This window comes from Mesoplodon mirus, assembly GCF_964341445.2.
Source record: "Mesoplodon mirus genome assembly, chromosome: 7".
Classification (NCBI taxonomy): Eukaryota; Metazoa; Chordata; class Mammalia; order Artiodactyla; family Ziphiidae; genus Mesoplodon; species Mesoplodon mirus.
In genome coordinates this window covers 14,924,342-14,950,987 of record NC_138983.1, presented here as the reverse complement: position 1 = coordinate 14,950,987, position 26,646 = coordinate 14,924,342, and the positions used below count along the sequence as shown (strand labels likewise).

Below are 26,646 nucleotides of genomic sequence, written 5' to 3'. Positions count from 1 at the left end.
CAATTTGGATGGACTCTCATTCTATTTAAAAAATAAAGAAACTCAAAACAGGGGCAATTCTGGTATAATTTAAAGGTTTACATTTAACAAATTAATACTTAACACAAACACATTGCAATGAACTCTGCTTTCCACAAAGTTATGACAGGGATGTTAAAAAATAAATCTATCGTGCACAACAAATGATTTGGGTCTAGCAATATAACAGACTTTTCCAGCTTTACAATGAACACCATCTTCTTTTCAAGCCTGCCAGGTGCATCTCTTTGGCTGCACGTATAAATGCAGGTGGAGACAATGTCAAATGTCTAGATTTGCGAATGTGAACCTTCCTATTCTGCTCTGCTCATCACTACTGCAATTTAAATTAACTCAGTGGCTAATTTCTCTTTTCATTTTTTTTCTTTTTTCTTGAACGTGGCCTTAGACATGATTTTAGGTACTCTCCCTGAAGCAAAAGTTTACTTGAATAAATTTAAACTTTACTTCTTTCTCTTTTCTTCCTTGTACCTATAAAACTTGTAGTTAGAGCAGCTTTTCAGCATTCTTACAAACTGAGGAAGGGAACAATCAGGAAGTCAGAAGAACTGCTACTCCTTATGCCAATTCAATGAGATTCATAATCTTTATACTTTCTAAAAATTATCTACGGATAAAGTCCTAAGTTTTCTTAAAACTTCTTTAAAACCTGATTTAACAGAGTTATAGTGAAATCATTAACTTCAGGCTGTAATCGTGTGAATATTAATCTTCATTATATTTGTTTAATCTCACTAGGCTTAAAACATCATTGGCAATCTCTCCCCTAGGGCTTGTATACTATGTTATGTAATATCAAAATACTCTAACCTTTTTTTAAAAAATAATTAATTTCAAAAGTGTAAAATTCCTTCCAACTTATATTTGTGGAGGCTAGAAAAGCCTCCACATTATTATTGTACGATGATATTGTCAACCAAAAATTTTCATAGACGTAGTATGTTTAGGGGACATAATTTGGAAAGTGTGATTTTGATGAACAAACCCAGGCTTTTCAGATATTTATTACCTTAAAAAATCTTTGGAACTACATAAATATCAGAATCATTAAGTTACTGATTTAGATCAAGGCTTTTGTTGTCATGTAAGTTTATTCTATATACTAAAGCAAATGTTAAAACTATACAGTCACTGTAATTTTAAATATTAAAGTAATCTCCCTACTCAGATTCCTGAATCTAGAGTTCTTCCTGAAAACAGTACTTAAATTAGTTTTAAGACTATCAGAAAATGTGTCAAAAAATGATTCCTTATAATTTTTGTCAAATTAAGAATCACCTTGAAGGGTATTTTCAACAACAGAAAGGCCATATTTTATTTTGCTAGTAGCAACATATAATATCAAAGCTGAACTCAACTCATAAACTCTGGAAACAGCAGGTTAAAAACATGGAGAACTTAACAATATACACAAAAAAGGGTTAACATAATTTGTACAGTTACAGAGTGCTTACAAATTAATTAAATTAATTTTTTTAATTATGAAAAAGCAACTCACAGAAGAAATAAGAATGACCAACATGAAAAACATCTATCTTCAAGAAAGTCATAGAAATATAAATTTAAGAAGACACATTTTTGTCAATCACACTGACAAAGATTTGTAAAAACAGTAATACTCTGAGCTGTCTAGAGTTTAGGTCAGGTGGCACTTTCATAATTTGCTATTAGTTAGCTCTGAGCAGTAGCACTCAGGGTTATTTACTTTTTTCAGAGTATCAATATTTTCCATGGAAAGTATGTACTTATTTTTATTTTTATTTTTTTATTTTTTTTATTTTTTTTTTTGCAGTATGCGGGCCTCTCGCTGTTGTGGCCTCTCCCGTTGCGGGGCACAGGCTCCGGACGCGCAGGCTCAGCGGCCATGGCTCACGGGCCCAGCCGCTCCGCGGCATGTGGGATCTTCCCGGACCGGGGCACGAACCCGTGTCCCCTGCATCCGCAGGCGGACTCTCAACCACTGCGCCACCAGGGAAGCCCTGTACTTATTTTTAAATAACAAAAAATTAACTTAGAATTGCTAGATAAAACATCAGAAAATTTTATACTGATGAAACAAAAAGTTCAGGAAAAGAATAAGTAAAACCAGGGTTTAACCGGGAGGCTCTAAATGTCAGAGTGCCTCAGAGGATAAGAAGCCTGCAACTCAAGTTATTGAGGAGGTGACAGCTTTTACTTCCTTCATCAGCTTGTTGTCTGCTTATTAGAGACACACAAAGGCACAAAATTTTATTTGGCAAGGACTCTAAATGCCAATTACTCATTTTATTTCAAGATAAAACTGAAGGGTTAAAAAAGGTAGTGACTTAGTATAAAAAAACTTATGAAGGATTAGAAGATTCATTTGATATCTTTCTTCTTCATAAAAGTCTCTTTCTGAATAGCAATTTTAAGAGACTGGTTTCTGCCTAAAGGAACAAGTTGTATACATATATATTCATAGCCTACAAAAACAAGGCAAGCACATGTTGAATCCTTTTTTTTTTTTTTTTTTTTGCGGTACACGGGCCTCTCACTGTTGTGGCCTCTCCCGTTGCGGAGCACAGGCTCCAGACGCGCAGGCTCAGCGGCCATGGCTCACGGGCCTAGCCGCTCCGTGGCACGTGGGATCTTCCCGGACCGGGGCACGAACCTGTGTCCCCTGCATCGGCAGGCGGACTCTCAACCACTGCGCCACCAGGGAAGCCCTGTTGAATCCTTTTAAAAAATATTTGGGGGGCTTAGGCAACTCATGCAGCCACCATGTGATGACCATTTGGAGGCAGTTTATAGCATTATAAAGAAGGTATTATTTGCTAAATTTATAAAAAGATGATTTAACATATTTCGGCCAATTCTAGTAAGTTATAAATATCAGCTGCTGCAACATAAATATGAACAGACTCCTAAAACAGTTTATTGAGGTACAATGCCTTTCACCACCCATCAGCTCTAAATACTATCACCAGAGAAGACAAGTGCCTAACACAAAATACCAACGTTCATTATACTGAAAACTGTACACGTCAAACGACTGGGACACCTAATAACCTCCCAGCTTCAAATAACAAAAACCCCAAAACATAAATAAAAACTCCACAAACCTAACAAACAAAATAATCAAATCCCACTAAAAAAAGGCAGATGTAATGTCTAGAAAGAACATTCACTGTCTCAAAAAAAACCAAAAAAAAACCTGATTCCACTTACTCACTGTGCAACCACTCTCCGCTTTAGGTTTGTTTGCTTATATATCAGGAAAATGGAAACAGTATCACCTATTTCATAAAATTGCTATGAGGTTTAAATTAGGTGAAGTTATATGAAAAGCCCTTTGTAAACTGTAAAATTCTATGCTATTCTTAACATACTTAATTTAACTCTTATTCATACACAAACTTTTATATCAACTTCTCAACACAGCCTATTGCTGGAAAGACTGTAGGCTTTCTTATTTTCAAAGTCTCTAAGAAAGGGGCTTCTAAGTATTTTATCTGGTTACAGTTCTGCTTGGAGATATGTGACCTCTAGGTCTTTCATTATGATTCTAATAATGTAGTAATGCTCTAACTCTGAATTTGTTACCAAAAATCACTGCTCTGTTCCTGAATTGACATAAAGCTTTTTCCAATCAAAACAACTCACCAACCAAGTTTCTTTTTTCTCTCTTTTTTTTTTTTTTTTTTTTTGCGGTACGCGGGCCTCTCACTGCTGTGGCCTCTCCCGTTGCGGAGCACAGGCTCTGGACGCGCAGGCTCAGCGGCCATGGCTCACAGGCCCAGCCGCTCTGCGGCATGTGGGATCTTCCCGGACCGGGGCACGAACCCGTGTCCCCTGCATCGGCAGGCAGACTCTCAACCACTGCACCACCAGGAAGCCCTCTTTTTTTTTTTTTTAATTCTTCCTTCCTCCTTCCTTCCCTCCCTCCCTCCCTCTCTCTCTCTTTCTCTGTGTCCGGTCTTAGTTGCAGAATGCAGGATTTTCGTTGAGTCATGTGGGATCTTTCACTGCGACACGTGGGCTTCTCTCTAGTTGTGGTGCGCAGGCTCCAGAGCACATGGGCGCTGTAGTTTTCGGCATGCAGGCTCTCTCATTGAGGCGCGCAAGCTCAGTAGTTGTGGCGCACGGGCTTAGCTACCCCGCGGCATATGGGATCTTTAGTTTCCCAACCAGGGATCTGACCTTCGTCCCCCGCACTGAAAGGCGGATTCTTTACCACTGGACCACCAGGGAAGTCCCCAGCCAAGTTTCTTTAACTAAAAATAAGTCTGTAATACATTGTACCCCCAGACTGAATTCCTTAAAAATCAACAACTCAGTGTTCTCTATACCATATAACTACTTGGTGTAAGACCCCACTTTTGATCTATACTCTCAAAATTGTGTTTAGAGTAGGTTTAATTAATTTTTTAAAACATGAAAAAGTAGAAAGCCTCGACAGATCTATGTATCCTTACTTGACAGATGCCTAATACTAAAACATCAGGTTTCAGTTTGTACTAAATACTTATTGCTTACTATGTATCTAATGTGCTAGGAGATAAAATATATCTTTAACTTTTAACTAGTGCTAAAAATGATCACAAATGCCAAAAATAAAAACAATATTTTAATAGCTCTTATTGAATCAATAAAAATGACATTAAAAAACAATGTAACATTTTTCTTATTTTCACGGTGATATTTCTTTGGTGACACTCCACAGATCAACAGAAAACGCTGCTGCACAAAAAGCTTGATTTTAGAGGTCACCCTCTGAATTTGGCAAGGTTACTATGCTCAAATCCTGGTATTACAGGTGTTGACAACAGTCACCTCAGCTGGTAAGACTGATGTTTCCTAACCACTACAATAAATTTATATACACACATACACACACACACACACACAATTAGGTTTATGGTATCTGAATGTATGGATGTCTTTGAGTATAAAATACGTAACTTTCTTTTCTCTGGTTTTTTTGGGGGCAAGGGGGCCAGGTCCTCACTAAAGAAAAGGAACACCTACGCAGGGCATACCATTCCAACACAAGAGTGTGGTATTTTCGGTGGAGTCAGGGTTTCCCCACAGCACCCTCTCCTACAGAAGTCTGCTGCAGTGTCCTGCCCCTCTCCCTACTACCAGTGTTCACTCTAACATACAGGTTCTACCTCAGCTTCCTGGGCCCAGGCCTGGTAGGCACACATACGCTCTTCTAGTTCTCACCTTTCTTTACAGAAATCAAGCACGTGTACTAAAATCTTCCCAACCGTACCCAACAACAAGAAAGACGAAGTATATTTAAAAACTCACAGAAATTCAAAATGAAGGAGCCTGAAGAGTAGTATAGAGCACAGTGACAATGAGGTCAAGATTTCAGAAATGGTTGCCACATTTACCAGAATGCTATTTAATGATAAAAAATAGTCCAGACAAGCCTGGCCAGAATCATATATATAATGACTACACAAAGGATAACATAAGAGGGTGTGTTGGTCTTAGTATAACCAATAAGTACTTAAGAGAAGTGGAAGTTATGGGAGAGAGATTTCAGATCAGTGTAAGGAAGAGCTAAGGATTACAGCTGTACAAAAAAGGAATGGGTTACCTTATGAGGTAGTGGGCTCCCTGTCAATAGAAGTATTCAAGAATGCTGCATATCATATCCCCCTCTTGGAGATTCACAATGCACATTAGCATATTAAAGGTTCTGAGAAGTCCTGCAGTAAAGAAACCTGTTTAACTTTGTTTAAAGCAGCATTTTCCAAATTATTTGACCACAGAACATTTTCCCCACCCCCGCCCCATCCCAATAATATTTATTAATTTCTGTGGAACTAGAGTTCCTCGGAATACATTACAGAAAATATGAGCTACATTTTTTTTAAATGTAGTGTTCAGTATGTAACCAAATAACAATATGCCAGGGACATAAGAGAAGAAATTGCCACACCTGGTAAAAGGCTGAAAGAGAAGGCCCTTAACGTCCCTTCTTCTTTAAGAATCTATGATTCCATCACATCTCAGAGTAAAGGGCTGTCGGGTCTCAATTATTTATTTTAAGTGGTTCCATGAGAGAAAGGCAAGTAGAATAAAATGGTAGTAAAATGTAAGATTAACTGGTTCAAATGCCTCCCTTTCACGTTCAAAGCCCAATCCCCAAAAGGTTAAGAGACACCTCAGGGACCATAATTATGAACAGAAGCTTTAACCAAATATCTACTCCAGTCTATGGCCATACCACCCTGAACGTGCCCGATCTCGTCAAGTATCTACTCCACCCACTAAATTAATTACTATGAGAGAGAATTAAAACAAAAAAAAAAAGAGTAGCCTTGCATTAGGGGACTACCCTATTCCAGTTATCTTGTTTGAATTTAATTTTTTAATCATAATACATGCTCTCCAAATAAGATTAATATTTGTTTGGTCTTTAGACACTGGACTGCCCTGTGTAATCTGAATTAGACATTCAAAGAAATGATCAAGTGTGATGATTTATAAGCTGTTAAAGTAGACATTAAAGTTGATACTAGGAAAAACATGTGTTTGCCTCTATGCCCCACACTGCTACATTTCTCTTTTTTTTCCCTCTTCAAGAATTATACAAAACATCACACACTGAAAATGCAATATCAGACATGAAGCCAACTCAACATTCAATTTAATAATATACATGCTTAAGAGTCCCAAATTTCAAAGTCAAGGTTCCCATAGTTACGTTAACCTAGCCATTTTGCACATATACTAAGGCCATCAAATTTAACGCATATTAAGTAATACAAAACACAATGGGAACCTTAACGTTTGAATTTCCTGATTTTTAAATTTTTAGCCCTAACCACTGCATTAAGGACATTTTTCGCAGAGGGGACCGTTACATTTTAAGAGGTTACTGAATGCAGGAACATGCAAGCCTAGCAGTATTATTAGAAACACAAATGCATTTGAGATTTGGCTATGTGAAATTAGACAAAAATTCACTTTCACTCAGTACAAACAGCAAAGCCTCATTCTCATTTCTGGGAGAGAGCTTTTTTGCACACACACACAAAAAAAAGTCACTGAACATTTGAATTATTATCCAACTAGCATCAGGCACACTATGGCTGCCTGAAAAAAGCACTTACCAATTTTGGGGAAACTGGCTCTCCTTCAGCTCTCTTGCTCCCTACAACAGAAGAAGGGGAAAATGGAATTAGACTACAAACACAGATTTATGACATGTCATCAAAAGCTGATTTTGACAGCAACAACAAAAACCACACACACACAAAAATTGTCCAAAGCTTTAAAACGAAAAGAAAAGAAAAAAAAAGAAAGAGATAGGTAGTTTTTACAGCAAGGAAAGAATTCAAGGGCAGTTAGATCTCTCATTTTCAGTTTTTTCACTTTTCCACAGCTTTTTCAAGACAAGAAAAAGTAAGTAGTTGACGGCTTCCCTTTCCTAAGAGACACAGAAATGAAATGCACCTCATCTAAGTAACACAGAAATACAACCCTCATCCCCAACAAATGAACTTTCACTGTTTGCTGCTTTATGTTACAAATTAGGCTAACATCACTGGCCCTTAGTTTGGTCTACTTAAAAGGCCTTTTTTTCAATTAATCTTGAAATGGATTTGTTTTATATAAGGCTTAAAATTCACAGCATTTTATATGTATAGTCATAATTTAACTTTTCATTCACAATCTTAAAGTCTCACCACCTGAAACTGTAAACCACACAACACAAAAGTGACTTTCCTTATGCCACATAGTTAATCAGTGACTGAGCCAGAAAGAAAATCAAGGTTTTGGGATCTCAATCCAATGCTCAGTGATGCTTTTATCAATTGTGTGTGTTTTTTTTTTTTAAGATTAACTATACTCCATTAAGTTAATTTCAAGGTCAGAAAAGTCATGTCAGGCTATATTGTTTATTTATTTTTAACTCTTCCTTGCCCCAAACTTCTTTTTTAGTTAAAAAAAAAATTTAGGAAGCAAAAATTAAAACTTTTCCCTTAGTATTTCAGTATTAAATTATTTAAACTCCACATACCATGTTCCAAACCTGAATCATCCTTATGCTTTAAACACAGTACATTTGTTGACTTATGTTACTCCAATAGTGTAATGTAAATTCTCATTTCCTTAAGGGATATTTCAAAAAATCTTCATGTCATCCAAATTATAAGTTTTTATTTAATCATGTACAGTCATACCAAACATACAGTAAAATAATTTTAAAGGGCCCCGATTCATGCAGTTAACATCCATTTCCAAAAGAAATTCAATTTGCTGTTTTATCCTTTCTTTTAGCAGCAGCACTTTTTAAAGTTCTAAAGTCCATATAAATGGCAATTTTAATCACCAAAATTAGAATGACTCCCAACCAAAAGAAAAATGATGCAAAAATCTGTAGAATGATGTGGTTATTAAAAAGTGGGTTCTTGGGAATTCCCTGGTGGTCTAATGGTTAGGACTCCATGCTTCCACTGCAGGGGGCACAGGTTCGATCCCTGGTCGGGGAACTAAGATCCCACAAGCCACACGGTGCAGCCGAAACAAACAAACAAACAAACAAAAACATGAAGTAAATGCTCAGTAAATATTTGTTAAATGAATGAATTCACTGAGTGGACTCTTAACTCTCTGTTGCAGGCTTATTTTCCCTATTAGGCATTTCTTATTAGCTCTTTCATGCTGGGGATAATTATGCATCGATCTCCCACAGCATTATTTGTTAAATGAATGACTTTGGATAAAAACAGTTGATTAGGAAGTAAAATACTGTCATTTTAAAATATAACAAAAAGGAAAAGACAGATAAATTGGATCAAATTAAAATTAAGAACTTCTGTTCACCCAAAAAAAAAAAAAAACCACAAAAAACCCTTACGAGAATGAAAAAGCAATCCACAGAACTGGAGATTATAACTGCAATACATATAATAACAATGGCTTATACCCAGAATATATAAAATATGTTGAAACTCAAAATGATCAGGATGGGGTTGGGATTTTAACTTTTACTCATATGGCATTTAAGAAAGTATAGTCAAACTCTTCTGAAAATCATATTCAGTAAAAAGGGACAATGGATGCACCTTATCTCTGGGGCGTTTTCCCCAAAAATAAACAGCAGAGTCAATCCCTAATTGACACGGAATTTTACCATGATATCATGAAACTACTCATAAAACTGCTTGCAGGGACTGCAGAAATCACATTGGAAATCAAAGCCTGAGAGGTTAACTGACTTCCCAGAAGGTTACACAGCTAGCTGGTAGTAAAGCTGGAGAGAAGTCTACAGACCCTGAGATTCCTTTGACTGAACTGGCCTTTCCACTAGACCTCACTTCCTCTTAAACAGCTGTAGCAGTTACTCTCCTAAGAAATAAACTAAAATAAATACTGACCAAATATTTTTGGGAAAATCTTCATATAAAGTTTTAAAGAAAAATCACATAAGTAAGCTATCTAGGGCAGGTTTTAAAACCTGAGATCCTTTATGCCTAAGGAATCCCCGTGAATAGGCTTCAGAGGGGTTTGCCAACTCCATGATACTATATGCTAAATTTTCAATGTATGAGAATTCTGGGAAGAGGATCCACAACTTAAATAAGATTCGCAGAGGTTCAGATACCCAAAAAAGAGTAAATTATTTTTAGACTGGTGATTCTTAAACACTGTGCATCAGAACTACCAAAGTGTTCCTTCTGAAGACTGATTATTCACTACCGTTGGGATACTGATTAAAAACAAAAAGAAAAGAAAATATTTTATTTCTGTAATTTAATAAAAATGAGTTAGCAGCAAAAAAGATTTACATATAAATTTGTACTTTTTACACTATCCATATGCAAAATATATAAGACTGAAATACAAGTTTGATTTCCTCATGTTAAGCTGATTCAAAGTCCACTTAATTTGTTTCTCACATTTCACACTTGTAGCTAAGGTAGTTCAAAATTTTTGCCTTTTTTGCTTATTAAATTTTTAAAATATAGACTTGTTCTTGAAAAATACATTCAAAACACATAAATTGGAGTAAATGAAATTATTTTTGCTTTTAGAGATGAATACCATCTTGCTAACATAACTTCATGTGATTTTTTTGCAAACTGAAGATTGTTCACCTCCTCTCCAGAACTTCACAAGTAGCTGCTTTAATTAGAGCTGGTAAAGAAATGAATCATTCAGATTTCTGATGTGGTTGTAAAATTTTAAATATCATCAATAAATCAAAAGTGATTAATAACTACTTTGTAAGTGCCTTTTGTGAAACATCTAAAACCTCTGTGTATAAACAAATTTTGCAGAGAAAAAGTTCATCACTAGATCATGTTTTAAATTAGGCTAAAATCCATCCCATTACAAATTTTGAACAATTAAGTTTATAGTCTGTGCTCAATCATAAATTTTGATAAGGGACTAGAATAGCACAGATAATTGTCATTCAAAGACACTTTAAAATGTCACCGTACGCAGAAGATTCAATCTCTTCTACTACACCAAGTTGATACACTAATTTTATATACAGTAAATTTTACTGGTTTTTATCTACCTTTCCTAATTCTAACAGAATATAGTAAGTTTGAAATAAATTTAAATGCAAAAAATGCTCAGAAGAAAAAGCAGAATCCTGCTAAATGGGATTTAGTCCTTTAGGCCTCAGTATCATAATCATCCCATTTAACCTTACCCTCTCATGGGCATCACTCTAGCACTTCTCCCTTCACTCTCAAGAAACATCAATTTTTCCCTCATTACTGGATCATTTTGTTTCCTTTGTCTAAAAAAAAAGCCTCCCATGACTCCATATACTTCTCTAGTTATTGTCCCATATCTACACTCCCATTTATAGCAAAACTCCCTGAAACAGTTAACCAAAGTCACTGTCCCTAGTTCCTCTCCTCTCATTCTCTACTGCACCCACTCCATTAGGGCTTTTGCCTCCTTCAATCTTGTTAAGATCACCAGTGACCTCCCTGTTGCTAAACTCAACAGTAAAGTCTCAGCCCTCATTTCTCTGTTCAAACAGTATTATTTCACCCAGTTGACCATTCTTCCTTCTTGAAATCCTTTTTTCTCTTGACTCCCAGGACACCACTCACCCTCAATTGTTTTCCTAATCTCTCTAGCCACTCTTTTGGGTTTCCTTCGCTAGTTCTTTCTCATCTCTCAAGACCTCAAAATGTTGAACTGCCCCAAGGCTCGGTTCTTGGAACTCTTCCCATTAGGTAATCTCATGTAGTCTCATAGCTATAAAAGGATCTGTACTGGTGACTCCCGAATTTGTACCTAGCCCAGACCTTTCCCCTGATTTCCAAACTCATATATCAAACTGCCCGTTCAACACCTGTCAAATTGGCTCCTCAAGCTCAACAAGTCCAAAACTAAACTCTTGACTGCCTGTCCCCCAACCTCCTCCCCAGAGTCATCCCCATTTCAATAAATGGCAACTCTATCCCTTCAGGCCAAAACCTTAAAGTCATCATTGACTCCTCTCTTTCCCACACCCTACATCCAATCCTGTAACTGACCATCTTGCCTCTGCCTTCAAAATAAATGGACTTTGACCACTTGTCTCAAATATACTACCACTTCCTTGGTCCAAGTCACCATCATCTTTCACCTGCATTACTGCAATAGCCTCCTAATTGGCCTCCCCACTACCATCTTTGTCCCCCAAAGTCTATTCTCTCAGTAGCCAGAGTGACCTTTTTAAAATCCAAGACAGAGCTAGTTAATCCTCTGCTCAAAATCCTCCAATGGCTTCCCATGATACTCAAGAGAAAAAGCAGAAGTCTTCTACAATGGCCCACAAGGCTCTAAGTGATTTGGGCCTCTGTTACTCTCAGACCTCATCTCCTTCCCTCTCCCCATTGCTCAATCTGCTCCAGCCACTGGCCTCTGTTTTGTACTTCTGAAACTCCAAACAAGTTCCCTTCGCAGGGCTCTTCTGGAACACTCTCTCCCATCAGATATCTTCACAGCTCACTCCCTCAAATGTTTAGGAAATCTATAGCAGTTGCAAGAGTAGAATACTAAAGGACTAAAATATTCATCAGAATTGTTCTCCTCCCCAAACTTTCACTTGGGGGAATGCTCTTTCTTATACCAAGAATACCCTTTTTTACCTTTTCTCTGCCTATCCAAATCCCACCCAGTCATTAGGGTCCAGATGAAGACTCACTGATTAATGGAGAGCTTCCCAACTCCCAGTTCTCCCTTCTTTGAATTCTCAAACTGTTTATCATCTCTCTCATTCATCTTAGAATTTAACCACATGCTGTCTCACACTGTTACTCACCCGTCACATTTCCCTAACTAGACACACACACACAAGTAGAATAGAAATAATGTCTTGCACCAGCAGTTCTCAAACTTAGAATCAGGGTAACTCTAAAACTTCAAAAAAATATATAGATTCACATGCCCTACCCTTAAAGATTCTGAATTCATTATGTCTGATTTGGAGCCCAGGCATCTATATTTTATTTAAATTTCCCCCAGAAGATTCTGATGGATAGCCAGGATTAGGAACCACTGCCTTACAGTCCTCTGTTTCCTTTGGTACCTGGGAAAGTGGGCCTCCAAATAGCCTAAAGCTAGAATGGACGCCCCAGAGTGCCAGATCCATACCTTCATTTCAAGAACAGTGGTCCAAAAAGTCTAGATGTCTAGCCACAAGCTATAAAGATTATAAGAGGCAAAGCCCAGTCTAAAACCCAGATTTACTGCTCTCAGTCTAGGAATCCTTCCATTAGACTATACACAAATAAAGTAACAAAAATCCAGAAATTCAGATAAGTATAGTAAACAGTGATTATCTAATCCTTGACCCGTGATTGCAATATCCACGCTTTAAGACAGTGCAGATTATTAGCTTCTATATGCTTGAAAAATGTGAGCAGCATTAGCTGACTTAAAATGCTAGAGAGTAATTGTGGAAAGGCTTACAAATAAAAAAAATAATTTTTACTAAGTTCTTACAATATGTACAAAAACTTGTAAAATCATTTATTTTGTAGTGGATAAGTATTAAGAAAAATAAATGGAAAGAAGAAATCTTGCTTCATCATGTTATAAAGTACAAAACTTCTTATTCACAAGCTTCCACAGTTCACAAAGGTATAAATGTTTTCTGACTCTAATCATCATAACATAACCTTCTTAATTACAGATCAGACTTAGTAAATCACCCCATATCCCAAGACAACTCAAACTCTTATCTTAATAATCAGTTAACCTCAGGACCAAAACTCTTACCATCAACAAAAAAAAACAACCGAGGTATCTATACAGCATTACAAAAGAGTTTGGATTTATCTTGGTGTATAGGAATTTAAGCAAGTGCCTCCTATTAACACTAATGGGAGTTCTGGGTGTAAACCATAGGCACCAAGGAGGAGGATCAAAGCCCAGCAGTGCATCTGTGAAAACCCTTTCTGTTGCACTAACTGCAACTACTGGGACTTGTTCTCTCAGAGATGGGATAATAGACCCCAATTCCTATGTCTCCAAAGCACAAACATAATTCAAGTAAAAGTCACTAAGGAAGGTCACTGGTAAACACCTAATTTTAAAAATATACGAGAAAAAGCTAAACTAAAAGAACAATTACCACATAAAGGAAACTTTAAAAAATAGCACCAATATGCACAGAAAAAAACTAGTGAACTGGGCCTCCCTGGTGGCGCAGTGGTTGAGAGTCCGCCTGCCGATGCAGGGGATACGGGTTCGTGCCCCGGTCTGGGAGGATCCCATATGCCGCGCAGCGGCTGGGCCCGTGAGCCATGGCCGCTGAGCCTGTGCGTCCGGAGCCTGTGCTCCGCAACGGGAGAGGCCACAACAGTGAGAGGCCCGCGTACAGAAAAAAAAAAAAAAAAAAAAACTAGTGAACTGCTGTAGATAAAATACTTCACACAAAAATTCAACAGGATTAAAACAACTAAAAATTTTTTAAACTAGAGCACAGAAAACCCAACTGTAGCAGAAGGTTGTCCAAAGAAACACACACACACACACACACACACACACACACACCCCACAACAAAACAAAAACTCCTCCCCTGATGGAGCCCTAAGTACACTACAATCCTTGCCTTTAAAACACAGAAGAAAACTCCTGCTGCACTGACAGCCAGGAATAATCACAAAGCACTTCCAGACAAACGGATAACAATCACAAGCTGCCAAGGATGACCAAAACGAACTAAATAAAAATTATAGCACCTTACTGTGTTCCATACTGCCTCACTTCTCAATATAACACTGCTGGGACTTCCCTGGTGGTGCAGTGGTTAAGAATCCGCCTGCCAATGCAGGGGACACGGGCTTGAGCCCTGGTCCAGGAAGATCCCACATGCCACGGAGCAACTAAGCCCGTGCACCACAACTACTGAGCCTGCGCTCTAGAGCCCACGAGCCACAACTACTGAGCCCACGAGCCACAACTACTGAAGCCCGGGTGCCTAGAGTCCATACTCCACAACAAAGAAAAGCCACTGCAATGAGAAGCTCGCGCACCACGACAAAGAGTAGCCCCCGCTCGCCGCAGCTGACCAGAGGGCAGAGAGCAGAAGCAAGAAGATACAATCCTGTAGCCTGTGGAACAAAAACCACATTCACAGAAAGATAGACAAGATGAAAAGGCAGAGGGCTATGTACCAGATGAAGGAACAAGATAAAACCCCAGAAAAACAACTAAATGAAGTAGAGATAGGCAACCTTCCAGAAAAAGAATTCAGAATAATGATAGTGAAGATGATCCAGGGCCTCGGAAAAACAATGGAGGCAAAGATCGAGAGGATGCAAGAAATGTTGAACAAAGACCTAGAAGAATTAAAGAACAAACAAACAGAGATGAACAATACAATAACTGAAATGAAAACTATACTAGAAGGAATCAATAGCAGAATAACTGAGGCAGAAGAATGGGTAAGTGAGCTGGAAGACAGAATGGTGGAATTCACTGCTGTGGAACAGAATAAAGCAAAAAGAATGAAAAGAAATGAAGACAGCCTAAGAGACCTCTGGGACAACATCAAACGCAACAACATTCGCACTATAGGGGTCCCAGAAGGAGAAGAGAGAGAGGACGGACCCGAGAAAATATTTGAAGAGATTATAGCTGAAAACTTCCCTAACATGGGAAAGGAAATAGCCACCCAAGTCCAGGAAGTGCAGCGAGTCCCATACAGGATAAACCCAAGGAGAAACACTCCGAGACACATAGTAATCAAATTGGCAAAATTAAAGACAAAGAAAAATTATTGAAAGCAGCAAAAGAAAAATGAAAAATAACATACAAGGGAACTCCCGTAAGGTTAACAGCTGATTTCTCAGCAGAAACTCTACAAGCCAGAAGGGAGTAGCATGATATACTTAAAGTGATGGAAAGGAAGAACCTACAACCAAGATTACTCTACCTGGCAAGGATCTCATTCAGATTCGATGGAGAAATCAAAAGCTTTACAGACAAGCAAAAGCTAAGAGAATTCAGCACCACCAAACCAGCTCTACAACAAATGCTAAAGGAACTTCTCTAAGTGGGAAAAACAAGAGAAGAAAAGGATCAATAACCAAAACAATTAAGAAAATGGTCATAGGAACATACATATCTATAATTACCTTAAACATGAATGGATTAAATGCTCCAACCAAAAGACACAGGCTTGCTGAATGGATACAAAAACAAGACCCATCTATATGTTGTCTACAAGAGACCCACTTCAGACCTAGGGACACATACAGACTGAAAGTGAGGGGATGGAAAAAGATATTCCATGCAAATGGAAATCAAAAGAAAGCTGGTGTAGCTATACTCATATCAGATAAAATAGACTTTAAAATAAAGAACGTTACAAGAGACAAGGAAGGACACTACATAATGATCAAGGGATCAATCCAAGAAGAAGATATAACAATTATAAATATATATGCACCCAACATAGGAGCACCTCAATACATAAGGCAACTGCTAACAGCTATAAAAGAGGAAATCAACAGTAACACAATAATAGTGGAGGACTTTAACACCTCACTTACACCAATGGACAGATCATCCAGACAGAATATTAATAAGGAAACACAAGCTTTAAATAACACAATAGACCAGACAGATTTAATTGATATTTATAGGACATTCCATCCAAAACCAGCAGATTACACTTTCTTCTCAAGTGCGCATGGAACATTCTCCAGAATAGGTCACATCTTGGGTCACAAATCAAGCCTCAGTAAATTTAAGAAAATTGAAATCATATCAAGCATCTTTTCTGACCACAACACTATGAGATTAGAAATGAATTACAGGGGAAAAAATGTAAAAAACACAAACACATGGAGGCTAAACAATACGTTACTAAATAACCAAGAGATCACTGAAGAAATCAAAGAGGAAATCAAAAAATACCTAGAGACAAATGACAATGAAAACACGATGATCCAAAACCTATGGGATGCAGCAAAAGCAGTTCTAAGAGGGAAGCTTATAGCTATACAAGCCTACCTCAAGAAACAAGAAAAATCTCAAGTAAACAATCTAACCTTACACCTAAAGGAGCTAGAGAAAGAAGAACAAACAAAACCCAGAGTTGGCAGAAGGAAAGAAATCATAAAGATCAGAGCAGAAATAAATGAAATAGAAACAAAGAAAACAATAGCAAAGGTCAATAAAACTAAAAGCTGGTTCTTTGAGAAGATAAACAAAATTGATAAACCATTAGCCAGACTCATCAAGAAAAAGAGGGAGAGGACTCAAATCAATAAAATTAGAAATGAAAAAGGAGAAGTTGCAACAGACTCCGCAGAAATACAAAGCATCCTAAGAGACTACTACAAGCAACTCTATGCCAATAAAATGGACAACCTGGAAGAAATGGACAAATTCTTAGAAAGCTATAACCTTCCAAGACTGAACCAGGAGGAAACAGAAAATATGAACAGACCAATCACAAGTAATGAAATTGAAACTGTGATTAAAAATCTTCCAACAAACAAAAGTCCAGGACCAGATGGCTTCACAGGTGAATTCTATCAAACATTTAGAGAAGAGCTAACACCCATCCTTCTCAAACCCTTCCAAAAAATTGCAGAGGAAGGAACACTCCCAAACTCATTCTATGAGGCCACCATCACCCTGATACCAAAACCAGACAAAGATACTACAAAAAAAAAATTACAGACCAATATCACTGATGAATATAGATGCAAAAATCCTCAACAAAATACTAGCAAACAGAATCCAACAACACATTAAAAGCATCATACACCATGATCAAGTGGGATTTATCCCAGGGATGCAAGCATCCTTCGATATATGCAAATCAATCAATGTGATACACTATATTAACAAAATGAAGAATAAAAACCATATGATAAAAAAAAAACTAGAGAAAGCCTGCACGTAGCAACAAAGACCCAACGCAGCCAAAAATAAATAAATGTATTTATTTTTTAAAAAAACATATATATATATATATATATATATATATATATATATATATATGGCACCGCTGTACCCACCAGGCTAAAAAATGAGCAGGTGCCTTTCAGGCTATAAAAAAATTAGTGAAAAAAAAAATTAGTGACACACACACACACACACGTATACACACATACCAATCACAAACACAAAGGGAATGATATTCTTTCACATGAAGGGGCTTTGCTGTAAGCCTAGAAAACTAAGAGTAGGCCTTACCGCAGCAGTGAGGAAAAAGCCAAGGTTTATCCCAAATCCACATTCAAAGACTAAAAGAACTAACATTTATTTCAATTAAAAGGCTTTGGCAACAATCCACTTTTTAAAGAAAGAGAAATTAAGATTTTCCCCATTTCTATCTCCCACAGAAAATTAGAATATTTTTCTCTCTAACTACATAGGTTTAGCTCTACAACACTAATGAAAAAGAACCCTGACTTAAGGCCTGAAAACTAAATGGTTCCATAACATTCACATTAAAAAAAAAAAATCTATGTAGTCCAACATATTGATTCTTTACCATCACTGCTATCATTAATGAACATTTAACTTTTTAACTGTACTTTGAAATGTCAGTGAGAAATTGAAACAGCTACAATATGCTGGGGATTTTAACTTTTGAAACAAAAACCACAGAGAAACATGAGTCTGAAGCATAAAGCCTCAATCATGCTGATAAGTAAGTGGTCCTAAAACTTGAAAGTGAAAGCAATACAGACCAGGAAAGAAGTTTGCTTGATATTAATGCTAGCCTTTAAAACCAAAAATATGTTCTGTTACAGAAGACTGAAATCAGGGCTTCCATTAACCTTGTTTAAAAAAAAAAAATCCCATGAGCATGGATTTTTTTCCTAAGTCTCTTCATCAGAGCAGCATGGGGTCCCATTAGGCACCCTATTTTACTTCTACCTTATAAATAACGTTAGCTATTCGCTATTTCCATGGAAACCAAGTACAGAGAAACCCACTTAAATGAATACCGGTTAAAGGAATAAGTTTTATTTTAGAAAGGTTTTGCTGCTCTAGATGAACTCTACTGGGGAATACTACAAAGTCTTCATAAGTATAATTTTTTAAAAAGGTATCTTTGGTATAGAGGGAGCTTATTAAGAGTCCTGTTAAATAAGTACACTCCTTTCACCAAGTATTCCAAACAGCATCATAATGTTAAAAGATATCTTTCCAATGCACTGTACAGGGGTTTAGGTGCACAACCACCAATGACTATGTATGCTTCCTCATGCATCAGCGTGGAATAATTACCCCTATGGGTCTAATTTAAACTAATAAAAGCAAGGAAATTTAGAAATAAGGCTACCATCACCTTGTAGTAACTACTAATGAACAGGACCCACAACTGGAGACACACGCACAACTTACTACTCCTCCAAAGAGAAACAAACAATAACTTAAGTTCTAACATCCTAAAAACTGTTACCAGGTCCAGGGATAGCAGACAGTCAAAATTCCCTCCTCAACAAACTTTCACAAGTTATACTATGTATTCCCTAGCCAATCAATATATACATTTGGGTAAACTAGAAATAGAATATGCAGGATAAAGTACAGAACAGGGTTTAGTGATTTCCAACTTTAAGTTGACTTAAATATTGCCTGGCGTACTCTAGAAATGATCATTACCAGTGGTCCACACAAACATCGCAGAGAGGCAAGTGCACATAAAATTAAATGCAACTCATAAGAAGAGTAAATTCAAAACTAATAATCTTGAGTTTCTAAAGATAGAGAAGAGAACTAAAGTCTTTCCAGCAGACATGGTTCTCCATCAAGTTGATGGTGGCTCAGATATCTTCAATAAGTCAAAAAACAAATGAAAGCAACATTATCCTAAAAGATGATTACCACTATTAAATGTACAGTGTATGAAGAGTTAACATTCTGGCACACATACTTTTCCTTTGAGTATACCAACATATCTACTTGTAATACGTGTTCTAAACACATAAAATTACTTTCCTTGTTATGTTTCACATACCGTAAAGTTTGGCAAAATAGTGATAATTGTTGAAGTTTGGTTAACAGGTATGTGGGGTTTGTTAATATTATTCACTCTACTTCTGTGTATGTTTTTAAATTTCCATAAAAAGAATTTTTTAAAAATCCTATAAAGTTAAAGCTCTTGTCTCAAATATGTTTTTCTCTATGTGTAACTGAATAATGGATTAAATGCCTGGTACAGATCTTAGAAGCCACCAAATTTAAAACCAACATAGCCATTACATGTAACTACAACTGATTTCCAATTTTTACTTTTCTTACCAAAACAATTCAGTTAACAGTTCAAAATCACTACAAAAAAATCTGAAATGTGTTGCTACTTGCCCAATAGGTCTGCTATTGTGCAAATACCAACAATGAAATGAAAGCAATCAATGCCTAATAACAAGGTATCATAACCATATATTGTATTTTACAAACTAAAGAAAGAAATTCTACTAGCCCTCTCTCTACTAATAAATCAAAATACTTTCAGAATGAGCAACACCAACATTTCCATTTTCTTTCTCCAATTAGGCCCATAGGACTACAAAGGGCAATCTAACAAATTAATGCTTCCTATTTCCTTTATCTTAGTTAAGTAACAAGGCTTCCCCCTCCCCCTCTATGATCCCATCTCACCCCCTACCAGAAAATACAGCAACTTTTGAGGTAAAAAGGTCTTTTTCTATTCTCTCCCTTAGTCCAGACATGAAATGTTTCACAAATACTCAGTTACTTTGGAAGTGATTTTAAGCTATTATCCAACTGCTGGCTGAGGGCCCAAAATGGAGAGGTCCACAAACTGTTAAGCCTTAAGGTATTGATAACAGCTCTCTCTGTTTAAAAACTAATAATTACATAGATGTTTTGTTTTGAAGAGAAATAGAGTAAGATGGTGGTTGCTTTGGAGGGAGTGATGCACAGCAGACAGGGAATAGCATAGGCACAGTACAGACATAAAAGACTGTCAAGAAGAGGGGAGAGGAAAAGCAATGGAGGGTCGATGGCAGCATCTCTCTACAAAGTAGCTAATGCATCATGAACTGGACAGGTTCCTGCACAAGTGTAACAGGAGTTCAGGCCTGTCATAAGTAGCCCACCTTTTACAAATCAGGCAGGGATAAAATGATTTTCAAAATTGTGTAATTCTTTAAATCAACCCCAAAGAGGCTACAGGGTCCACTTCTAACTCCTATATTTGTTAAAATGAAATACACTTCTAAACTTTTTACAATTCCAGTCACCCAAGAGAAGCAACTTTTATAGGCCCTGCATACAGGCTGAAATAAAGAAAACACAGTACACATGCTATGCTAATTCTAAAACTACAAAGCTTGACTTACTCTAGCTATTGTAAAGTAGTATTATAATTTTTTAATTGAAAAAGTTAAAATTGCTTTATTTTTAAAAATATTTGTTGAGCTAAAGTACAGCACTTTATCAGAACAAACTTGTTGGAATTTCTGCTCGGAAAGCAGAAACAATGTTTTAGGAACACAGACAAAATAAAATATAGTAGGACTTCCTCGGTGGCACAGTGGTTAAGAATCCGCCTTCCAATACAGGGGACACAGGTTCAAGCCCTGGTCCGGGAAGATCCCACATGCCGCGGAGCAACTAAGCCCATGCGCCACAATTACTGAAGCCCGTGTACCATAACTACTTAAGCCTGTGCACCTAGAGCCTGTGCTCTGCAACAAGAGAAGCCACCGCAATGAGAAGCCTGCGCACCACAACAAAGAGTAGCCCCTGCTCGCCGCAACTAGAGAAAGCCCGCACGCAGCAACGAAGCCAACAGCCAAAAATAAATAAATAAATTTATTAAAAAATAAAACAAAATATACTAAATACTTCTACCTACTAGGCCTTTATCAAATGGTGCAGCTGGGTAAATGAGAACAAAAAGTTAATGGAAGCTATTATTCTATTTTTAACTCAAATGCTCACTAGTGGTAACATATACTATATTCAAACACACTTGTTGAATCTCAGGAAAAAAACTATACAGACCAAAGACCAAAAAAGTTTCAGATCTAAACTGACAGTAAATGAATAAGATTAATTATATTTCATACTTAATGATCATTCCCCTTCCCTCAATGACTGGTTTCACTTACCAGATAGAGACATACATACCTATAGATACACTTACAGATACCTACATACTAATGAATACATTGAAAACTCAAAAATACATTTAAAAAACCTCAAAATATATTAAAAACTCAAATTCTTTACCCAAAAAAGTCTTAATTCTGAGATCACTGTAAGGCAGGGACTTAAAGTGTAGCTTTCCTCACAATCAACCTGCTCTCAGGCCCAGTTTCTAGGCTCAATATAGGTAATATATGATGATTAAATATAGAAAGAAAATAACAATTACCATAAGAAAAGACTAGGCACCAGATGAGAGGAAGTTTCACAAAGGAAAAATGCTCAAAATCAGAAGGCAAATAAACTGTGTCCATCATTACTAGAAAGCATTTGTATGCCACTTTTATATCTCTGGGGTTCTACATTTGTTTCCATTAGTTCTTACACCAAGCATACGTTCTCAAGGGTTAAACAAACACAAGCAATTTGTCCTGAGCCACAGACCCAATGGACTGACCAGCTGATTAGTATTTTGAACTTGTGAGTTATAATGCCTTATCTACTACTGCCTTGGTGCTAAGTGACCTACTGTAAACACCAGTATCTTGGTGCAAAAAAATCTTTTATCGCTAAGAGTTTTAATAAATATAAAGTGCCCTGAAAATACTTTTTAAAGTCTCTGTAATAACTGACACCCTCCCATGTATTCTATATTTCTCTCAGCAGTTTTCACAAACAAGAACTCATTAAATCACTTTTCCCATCCATACCTTTTCTAATGACGTTTCAGGAAGAAAACTCTCCTCTCTACCTAAGTTGTTCCGTATTTAGTCTTCTCCCATAAACTTTTAGAGGGACTGTTAACAATAGCAATGATAATAGAAGCTATTGCTTATAAAGTGTCCTAAGACTTCCCCATTTTATCTTCATATCAATCCAAAGAGATAGTATTATCATCCCTATGTCATCAGTAAAGAAAATGAAGTCCAAGTAAACAGCACAATGCTTGTTATACAGCATGTACAGGAGACATCCTTTTTGAAAAGAGCTTAAATAATTAGTCCAAGGTCACACACTCAACTTTAAGTGGTTGCACTAAGATTCCAAACCAGAGGTCAGACCTCCAAGCTCAGGCTCTTTCCCCGCTATGCAACATTTGTCTCAAGCCTTGAGAAGAGACGAAGAATCCAGAAGTAAGGTTAAGTAATAACAGTTAACAATAGCTACCATTTATTTAGTGCTTACTACGTGTCAGGCATTTATTTATTCCTCGTAACAACCGCAGAAAAAGGGTACTATTATGTATCCATACTTTACAGATGAAGAAACTGAAGCAGAGGCACAGCAGGTGAAGTGATCTGGCCACTGTCACAGAACTACTACAAATCCAGATTGCACAGAGCAAAGCCAGGATTTGAGCCTATGCAGGCTGGCCCATGCTCTTGACCACTGTACTCTACTGCCATGCTGAAAACTTCCCTTGTCTTGAATGGCATGAAGACAAAACTTTTAACCTTTTCACAAAATGAGTAAATTGTAAGCCTTCATGCTTTGACTGAGAGAAAACCAGTAGTGCTTTTCTAAGCATGCGCACCAGACTTCTTTACAGGCACAGAAGATAGGCCCCTAGTGATGAGATCACTGCACTGCTCAGGAAGTGGCACACTGTAAATCAGGTTAAGGGCCCCCAGCCCATCTCCCTCCACACCCAGACACACTAACCATGCACTGCAAGTTACAGGCAACTCAGAGATGTCCCTGTGCAATCTTCTATAAAATGAATGTCACTCTGTAAGTACCCAAGTGTGCATCGTACCCTTCCATCACCCTTTCTTCTTCTTCCCAAACACCATAAAAAACACAGCAAAAGGAATGAATGAATCTAAGCTACTTAAAAATCATAACAAATGTCCAATGATAACTACAAATTTAAATGAGAAAAAAATGCAAAATTCTCATAATTTTGTAACTTGTCCAAATTCCACATTCAAAAAGCAGTAAGCCTCTTTGAAAGTCTCAATTCTTAGACTACCTTATTATCATAAATGTGCCTTGAAGGGTGCGTAGAAAAGCCCATTTTTGCCTCAGATTCTACAAATGTTGATATGCATATTTAAAACAAGAATCATTACTGTTGGATTACAAGTTATTGGGCTTTTATACTAATATCTATTAATATGACTATGTATTTAACTAATAACAAACAAAAATATTAAGCATGGATTTAATATTTGTATGCTAACATGTAATATGTACAGAAAATAAATAGAAAAACAGGACTGGACCTGGAGGTACTAAGAACCTGACACAATGAGAACAGGAACTACTGCAGCTCCCTCCATTGACATCGTAAAGTTGCCACATTTTCTGGGCTCTCTTTTGAATTAATGTGGCATCTGTTCCAAGTACAGCATGCTAACATTTTACTAAAAGATATTTTCATTCTACATTTGTATCTGGTTTGCTTTTTATTTGAACTCCTGTTTTATTTCAGTGGTCATTATTTCTTTATACCAAGTTGTCAATTTGGCATTCCTGATCTATCTCCCCTGAGCACAGAAAGGGTGGGGAGGAACCATCACCTTAAAACCCTCTAACAGCAATAATTACAATATGCTTTGCATATAGATTAAATAAAGAAAATAAGCAGCACAAAGATTTTTGTGGGCTTTTTAGTATCAGGTCCTGATAAGCTAACGGCATCTGTTCCTTTCAGAAAAAGAATTCTGCTCCGGGGGGGGGGGGGGGGCGGAGTAAACAAATACTAAACAGGATAATTCAAGTTACAAAGTTTGGTCTTCATGAAATGATGATTTCAATAATTTGCACATATCCAACTCTATCGAGTGATAATTGCTTTTTAAGATAGCCTCAAAAATGCTGCAGCAACAAGCCAAATACAACCACTTGTACTTAACATGCATGCTGCATACTCCACAATGTTACGTCATATCAGGCACAGAGAAGACGCTTACCAAGCTATCCTGCGTTCTATAAACTGCCTGACAACAACAGAAAAAGCCACTGCCATCTCCACAGTGGGAGCAGGAGCTCAGGGTAGGCCAGCCTTTTCCCTTTGGACAACTCTGAAGAAAATAAATAAGGCCTATATTTTTGTCTTTTAAGCTAACCTCTCTCAAGGCCTTTACTCTCTCCACCATTCAGCCTTCACAGAAAGAAAGGCTGTTTCTTTAAAATTAAAAAGCTGTAAAAGATCGCTCCAACTTAAAAGCCCCACACCTTGTACCAACGGTCCTCCAGGTGTCCCCATGGCTACCTCTTCTGCAGAAGAATAGTCTATCTCCACTGCTAGTCTCCAAGTGGGTGTGCCCACCCGGGGGAAAGAAGAGGACCGTGGGAAGAAACACAAATTATATTTTAAATCTCATCCTTTTAAAAATTTCTAATTTCCTGTCCTGCATGTTTTACAACATACACAAAATACTAGGTTCAGTAAATTATATCTAAGTATACATTTACTGGGGGCCATAACATTTAAAAGTTTGGATACTACAGGTTAAGAAGACCAAAACCAGAATAAGAAGGTCGGAAAATTAGGCTCTGCTATTAACTTACTCAAATTCTTGTCTCTGCCTCAGTTTTACCATCCATGACATGAACTGAGCCCTTTGTACACTTATAAAATTATCATGAGAAATAATAAAATAGTGTCTAGAGCATGGTCTGAGCCACACAAAATGAAAAGCACACATGAATGCTACCAACAAGAAATAACCTTGGGCTTCCCTGGTGGCGCAGTGGTTGAGAGTCTGCCTGCCAATGCAGGGGACACGGGTTCGTGTCCCAGTCCAGGAAGATCCCACACGCCGTGGAGTGGCTAGGCCCGTGAGCCATGGCCACTGAGCCTGCACGTCCGGAGCCTGTGCTCCACAACGGGAGAGGCCACAACAGTGAAAGGCCCACATACCGCAAAAAAAAAAAAAAAAAAAGAAATAACCTTAACATGGCTTGTTAAAACTAGTTAACTGCTACACCCTACCAGATCCAATTCTTAGAATTTTAAGGCCATGCTTTAGCACTTCACTAAATACGGGTCTAAAGAAGTATAAATCACCTTAGATAGGAGCGCATTCTAGAATTAGAATTTTTTTAAACTTCTATAATGAAAAACTTATTACCTATGAAATAAAATTTTTTAATTTAAAAATTACAAAGGTGAATTGTGAATAACAACCTTATCAACAAGTCAAAACTCTCAAAGCCAGAATCAAAAGATATTTAATGCAGATTATAATGTCGAGCATGCTTTTTTTTAAATATATGTAACACCAGAAAAGTGAATTATTGGCAATCAATAAATTATCGGCACTTCCAATAATTTACCTTTTTTTTCCCCTTTTTTTACTGCTTTAAAAAATGCCAGGTTAGCAGTATAGCATTTGAAGGTGGCTGAGTAAGTAGGGATAGGGATGAAGGTGAGTTCCACCAACGCTACTCATATGAAGAACTAATTCCTGGGCAGGATATCTGGATGCCCATTAAGCAGTACTGGTTTGAGCCGCTATTAATTAAAACAGCACAAGCATTTTCTTGGTTTTAAAACTCTACTTTACTGTGAAAATGTTGAATGAATCCTTCCTAAAAACCAGGAAGAGAGACTACCAGTTTTAAAAAAAAAAGTTATCTGAAACCACAACTGATCTCTTTATAAATAGCTACCAGAATAAACTAGCAGAATTTAATTCTGAAATGATACTTTCTAAATTTCTTGTGCAGCACAGAAAACAAGGTTGTCATTTTACATCAGTTGAGACTTTAAAATATTTTTAATAACAATGGCCATTTCTAAGGCATTAGGTGCAAGTAAAAAGAACTTAAAATGCTTTTTGCCCCATAGGCAATAATCAGTCTAGGGCATTAGATTTATAATCTTAACGTACAAATCTTACCCACCTCTCTCCTTCCAACCTCACTCCCATTTCCCACCTGAGCCTTATGTTCAAAAACAAGCAAGTTTTTTAAATAGCCACCTGAAAAAAGTAAACTTCAAGAGAGTATTATGGTATAATTCTACTTATTTTGAAAACTCATATACATTATACATAGTTAAATGC

The 26,646-nt window shown here is 37.1% G+C and overlaps 1 protein-coding gene across 10 annotated transcripts in view; it reads right to left on the bottom strand.

Annotated features, from left to right (window-relative positions):
* PHF21A (PHD finger protein 21A) overlaps positions 1 to 26,646 on the bottom strand; it is a 195,422-nt gene that overhangs the window by 157,372 nt on the left and 11,404 nt on the right. For 8 of the 10 annotated variants that reach the window (XM_082627639.1, XM_082627634.1, XM_082627633.1 and 5 more), the window contains one exon: positions 7,131 to 7,171. The gene's annotated coding sequence lies outside the window, so the exon portion shown is untranslated. Of the gene's footprint in view, positions 1 to 5,608; positions 5,721 to 7,130; positions 7,172 to 26,646 lie in introns of all 10 variants that reach the window. The other 2 variants (XM_082627635.1, XM_082627641.1) reach the window with 1 other exon arrangement.